Here is a 6448-nt window from a genome sequence, read left to right on the forward strand (position 1 = left end):
TTTAAATACAATACGTGTTGTGCGTGCACTTGGCGCCTTTTTTACCTTTTTTTTATTTTCTACGTCAAATTCGAGTTCTGTTATCATGCTGCCTAACTCCATAAAATATTCGCTAAGCTCAGCTTGTTGCGCATAACTATCTACTTTTTTTATTAGTTTGTTTATCGCGTCTTTTAATTTATTTTTGTTTCTCTCCACGATCTTCTCAATGTTTTCCACGTGAGCTATAGTCGCGTTTACAACTTGCAGTTGATTTTTTACATGCTGCAAAACAGCTTGGTTTCTGTTCAATAATTCTATTTGTTCCAAAATTCTCATCTTCGGCATCCATTATACTAAACAGAATCTTTGCGACAGAACCGCGTTAATTAACCCCCTTTGGTAGCGCGTTGGTGTACCCACTATAGTTTTTATGCGTTTTACTATTTTTTGCAACCTTTGTCGTAACTCCGCGGCGAACCTTTTGCACAGTTCCCTGTTTCTGTGCGTTATTGTCGTATTTTTACATACCTTGCTCGTGTATTATAACATACGTCTCGTTTGTTCTACTTTTGCGTATACCATCGACACATCTAGTCTTACTACTAATCTCCACTTTTCGCTGACGTGGAGTATCATTCCGTACTTTTTGTAATACATTCCGGGATGGTACTGAAATCTTCGTATGTGATACCCCCGACTTCCGGTTTTACTCCCCGCGACACTACAGGTAAGTATTATTACTTTTATTAATAACATCTTCCTGTAAGCAGAACGTTTTACATTACACTTTATTTTTTTTCGTTCTGCGAACGGTGTCGCCTAACAGGTGGAACTGCGAACGTTGGCTACTACGAGTTTGTTGCTTCTGTCATTCAAGTCTCTTTTATCGCTTCTTATATTAATTCTAAGAGATACATTTGAGCCGTTGCGACTGTCTTTTATACCCCGGGACATGGTTCTTCACGACAACGAGCGTCAGTACTCCGTTAACCGCAGTGCGTCTACGTTAACTTCGTGTAAATGTTTCTGGTTTTACAAGGAATCACAGTGTTTCTCTTGTGCACGATAAGTAAAAAAAATGTTTTAGTGCATCATGCCTATCCCTGTCTCCGCCTCTCTTCGTGCTTCTCGGGACTCCACCGATGACAAAGTGATCATCACCGAGGTGGTGCCCCTCGTTGTCCTTGACGACGACGAATCGTCAAGCTCTGTTCCAGAGTTTCCTGCGGCGCTCTGCACTCCGGAAGAATCGCCGCCAGCATTGCCGGACTCCGAGGTGGAGTTTCTGTGCGCCCGGCCACCGCCGCCTGCCTCGCCTGACCCGGAAAGTCCTCCATCTACGAATATGAGTGCAAGCGAAGCTTCGTCCTGGGGTGGTTCCAGAACTACCACGACGACGTGGTATGCCTGGGCCTCTGCCCCGTGTGATGCTCTCCCTCGTTGTCTTCTCGGACTCCGAGTGAGGCGACTCGGTAAGTTTTCTTTTTCTTAATTTTCTATAAAGGCCTTCAACCTGTTAACGTGCACACTCTGCGTGCGCCGTCCCGCTTTTATAATACTAGTGACATTCGACGCTTTTGCCAATATCTCATAGAGAGATCCACTTTGACTCTAATTTCTTAGATCTGCCTCTTCTCACTGTTTCGTTATAAAGCAAGACCTTTTCTCCTACTTTAAGTGCTGCTGGTTTAGCTTTCTTGTCGTAGTAGCGCTTAGTTTTTTCCTTTTCCTCCTTGAGTTTTTCTCACGCCACGCGATTTGCTGCTCGTAGTCTCTCCTTCAATTTTTGCGCGTAGTTGTCTAAACTGTATTGCGTTGACGGTGATTTCGCTAGGGCTGTCGGCAGTTCCGCGCATCTCCCGTACACTAGCTCAAAGAGAGCCCATTGTCGTGTGTGGCGTTGTATTGTACGCGAACATTGCGTACGGCACCCACTCGTCTCAATCCGTCTACTCCTCATTTACATAGTGACGTATATACTCCACTAACGTTTTGTTCTAACGCGTTGTTACTTTTCGGATGATAGGCCGTCATCTGTATTTTGTTTATTCGTAGCAATTTGCAAATATTTTTAAATACCTCGCCTACAAAGTTTGTTTTTTGATCTGTCATAATCTTGTTCCCGAAATTCCGTGTTCGCACACAACTTTTGTAGCGAACTCTTTTGCTATCGTCGCGGCTTCTTGGTTCGGAACGGGTATCGTACCTTACTAAACTTTGTAAGACTATCTTGAAAGATCAGCAGATATTTATTTCCGCTGTTTGTTCTCGGCAATAGTCCGACAATGTTAAGCGCGCATTTTTTACAAAGGTTTTTCGGTGTGTCGGTTACTACAAGCCGTACTTTTATTTTCCGCGACAGCTTATTTTTTTGGCAAGACTCACATTTTGAAATATAATTTTCTACGTCGCTTGTCTTAGTCCAGGCCAGTCATACTTCATTCTCACTCTTTTTATTGTACATGCTATTCCTTGCGCGCCTACCGGTGAATCATAATACTCATATAGTATCTATCTTTTTTTTCCTCGGTGAGTTCTTGCCTCTCGCTCTTTTCTTCTTCTGGCTTTTCGCTCTCCTTCGCTTCGCACGTGCACGCCTCTGCGGGAATCCTACTCAGCGCGTCCGCGTTAGTATTCGCCTTCTCTTTTTTATGTATGATCTCGTAATCATACTTCTCTAATTTCAAGCTCCATCGCACGATCTGTGATCCGAGGTTTTTTACGTTAAAAAGCCATATCAGCGCCTTGTGATCGGTAACAATTTTAAACTTTGTCTTGTACAAATAAGGCCTGAAATGCTTCACTGCCCACACTATTGCAAGTAGCTCTTTTTTCGTTGTGCTGTAGTTTCACTCAGCTTTATTCAATACACGGCTCGCGTATGCAATCGGCCGATCTTAACCTATCGCACCTTGCGATAGCACCGCGCCGACCGCGTAACCCGACGCGTCGGTCGTGACAACAAACTCTTTGTCGAAGTCCGGATACGCGAGCAACGGTGCGCTAATTAATGTTTCTTACAGTTTCTCGAACGCCTGCTGTTGTCCCGTTCCCCACTCAAATGCTGTTTCTTTGTGTAACAATTGTATCAACGGCTTTGTTATCTTCGAGAACTGATTTATTTACTTCCTATAATATCCCGCTAAGCCCGGATGTTCTTTAACTTTCTTTGGAATCGGAAATTCCTTGACCGCTTCTACTTTCAATCTAGTGATATCCCTCTCTCAGTAATCACATGTCCCAAATACGTAACCTCCTTGTGAAAAATTTGCATTTATCCGGCTGCAGCTTTAAATTGTACTTTCGCTATCTTTCAAAAACTGCTTGCAACCGTTTGCTATGCTCCTGTAGGCTCGCACCGTGTATCACAATGTCATCGAGATATACAAAACATTTTATGCCCTGTAATCCCGTCACGATTGCGTTCATTAACCTTTGAAACGTTGCTGGTGCATTCTTTAGCCCAAAGGGCATTCTGTTGTATTTGTAGTGACCGTGCGGTATCGAGAACGCCATCTTCTATCTTTCTCACTCATCGGTAGTTGATGATATCCGGATGCTAAATCTAACGTCTGGAAATACTTCGTATTTCCGAGTTGATCTAATATTTCCGCAATATTCGGTAACGGGAAAGAATAGCTTACTGTCACCTCGTTCAACCGTCGAAAGTCCACGACTATTCTCAATTTTTTCATGCTGGACGCATCCATTTTTTTCGGAATAACCAGCAGTGGCGCATTCTACTGACTTTTGCTGTCACGTATTATTCTGCTGTCTAACATTTCTTTAATCTGTCGCTTTACTTCTTGTTTGTGTTTTTGCGACAATCTATACGGCTTAACATTTATCGGAACGGTATCAGTTTTTATAGGTATTTTATGCTTTACTGCTCTAGTTTTAGTTAACGGCTCTCCTGCGAGGTGAAATAAGTTTTGATATTTTTCACATATCTTGTATAAAGTTTCTTCTCTGTATTCAAATGCTTCACTCGCAATGCCTCTTTTACCTTTTTGTAACGCGTACTCTTGTTTGGTTCTATTCTCACGCTTGCTACTTCCTCTTTTGTCTCACTTTCTTCAACTAAAGCCTCAACGGTTACATTCAGAGTTCTGATTTTTATTGTTTTTCCTGTTGTGTTGATAATACTTACTAAGCAGCAATTTTTTTCTGGTTTTACTAGACAGTTTCTTACAAAAACTTCTGGTTGCGTCTTCTCCCCTTGTACGATACCGATTTGGTTACTATTTGTCACTGCTTGTACGATAGATTCGCTTCGGGGTTGCAACTCTACAATCTTAAACGGACGTAATCGCAACGTATTTTTTCCTAGCAAGAGTATTCCCGCCCTGTAATCATGCGTAGCATTATATTTTGTAACAAAATCATTTCCTAAGATGCCTTGATACTTAATTAAGAAATCGTCTCTCACGACGTAAATTGGGTGTTACATTTCTTTATCTTTCAACTGTATTGTCGCTACAATTTTTTCTATCACGCATGCTGTCCTGTGACAACTGACAGCTTAATTTTTGTTTTTTCGGCTGGCGTCTTTTTTTTAGATATTTTTTTCTTGATTAATGACACTGTAGCTTCAGTATCGTAGAGCAGTTCCGCTTCGCCTTTCTTTGTTTCTCTTATTAGTACGGCGACTATGTTTAGAACTGCTTGCGCAGCATTTAGTTCGGCTACCTGCAGCTCTGCTACTGACACAAATTTCTTCCTTTTTCCATTATCTTTTTTGTCACTCGATGACTCGCTATTGTCACTTCGGCTTTTCTTTTTTCTATTTTTTGCTGCCTGTATTGCTTTTAGCCGTTTTCTTATTTTTTCTGCTGTTCAGTGGCCAGCAATTTTCCTTGACATGTCCTGTCTTTTTGCAATAACTGCAAGGTTTTCTTACAATATTTACCCTTACGTTGCTCGGTTTTAGCAATGCTGTTTTACTAGATCGGCATTCTCGCCCGAAATGTCCGATTTTTCCGCACTTGTAGCACGCATTCTTTTTATAGCTTTCTTTTCGAAGGCGTCGTGTTATTCTTTACATAACTGCCTTAAAGAGTAGCTATTTCTTCCTCGGCGCTAGCAGCATTTATAGCTTCCTGTAGTGTTTTATAATTGCGCAATCTTACAATTAATCTTATCTCGTTTTTTCAAACCTATTTGGAACTCCTGCAGTGCTTGTTCTTGGATAGTATTCATAATTGTATGTTTTTCTCCAATGGTGTGTCCTGTGCTTTCCACCATGGACTCATATAATTCCATAGCCACCTGATTCATTCTTTGGCCATACGCTTGAGCGCTTTCGTTTCCTCTTTGCCTCAACGTATTGAACTCTATTTGCAGTTGCGTTGTACTCTTTTTTGCAGAGTACATTTTTTCAATTTCTGTTTTCAACTGGCTAAAATCGCGTGTGTCTTTAGTTTCAAAGTTGATTAATGCTTGCCCCTTCAACTTTGTTTGTAACACCGCTTGTAGTAGAGCCGATTCCTCTACCGGACTTATCATAGTTTCTGCGTATTCGCACGCGTTTACAAATTCGCGCATCTGCTTTGACAACCCTTCGGTGAACGCTGGTACCATTCCGATAACATCCTTGAGCTTTAGATACTGGCTTATATTTATCGCCTGATTTCGAATTTCGTTAGCCGTTCGTCCTTAAATCAAGTCCATCTGTTCGTTCGGTCGCGTGTGCGTGTGTCGCGCGCGTGTCACGTTATACTTTGGAAGTATGTTTGTTTCTTGTGTCCGCCATTCGCTCAACTCATCGACGCGCTTGGTTACCGTATTCATTTGCGTGTTCATTTTTTTTTAGCAAATGTATTATCTGTCGCAGCATTATGTGGGACTTGGATTCTGTCTATTCGTTCCCGCGGTATTTTCCTGAATTAATTCTCGTCGCATTCTATTGATCTCTCGGTCAATAGAGTCGTGAGCTCGGTCTATTGCATTCTTGTCGTCTATCTGCTCTATTCTATCAGTATCCATTGCGTTATTTCGAAACAACTCGCTCTCGTACAAACTTAAAGATGATCTTTGAATACCATTGCTCAGAGTTCTACCGTTCTCCATTCTCTCGCGATTTGTTACGCCCGTAAGTAACCGGCGATACTACCATCTAGATCAAACGGAAAATTTTCTTTCCATGACAATGTTTGTATACAAAGTTCTACTTTTCCCGTTTAACGAGTCTCGCCTAACTACTTCCGACTCCTGATACAATGCCGCTGGCGCGGTTCTCGGTTTCCGCACCGGCAAAAGACTCCGTAGTGTTTGCGCAACTCGCTCGGATTGTAATCCGCGTCGTCGCAAACGCCAGTTTCCAAACATAAGTATCGCTTGCAATTACAAAATATTTATTCGACTTACAGTAGTTGACGGGTGATACTCTATTGACCACAGTACGATTCGACACCGCTCGATTCGACACAGATTTATTCGACACCAAATTATTCGACACCGTACGATT

The sequence above is a fragment of the Pseudomyrmex gracilis genome, unplaced genomic scaffold (genome assembly GCF_002006095.1).
Source record: "Pseudomyrmex gracilis isolate BER0280 unplaced genomic scaffold, ASM200609v1 scaffold_1937, whole genome shotgun sequence".
NCBI classification, from domain to species: Eukaryota; Metazoa; Arthropoda; class Insecta; order Hymenoptera; family Formicidae; genus Pseudomyrmex; species Pseudomyrmex gracilis.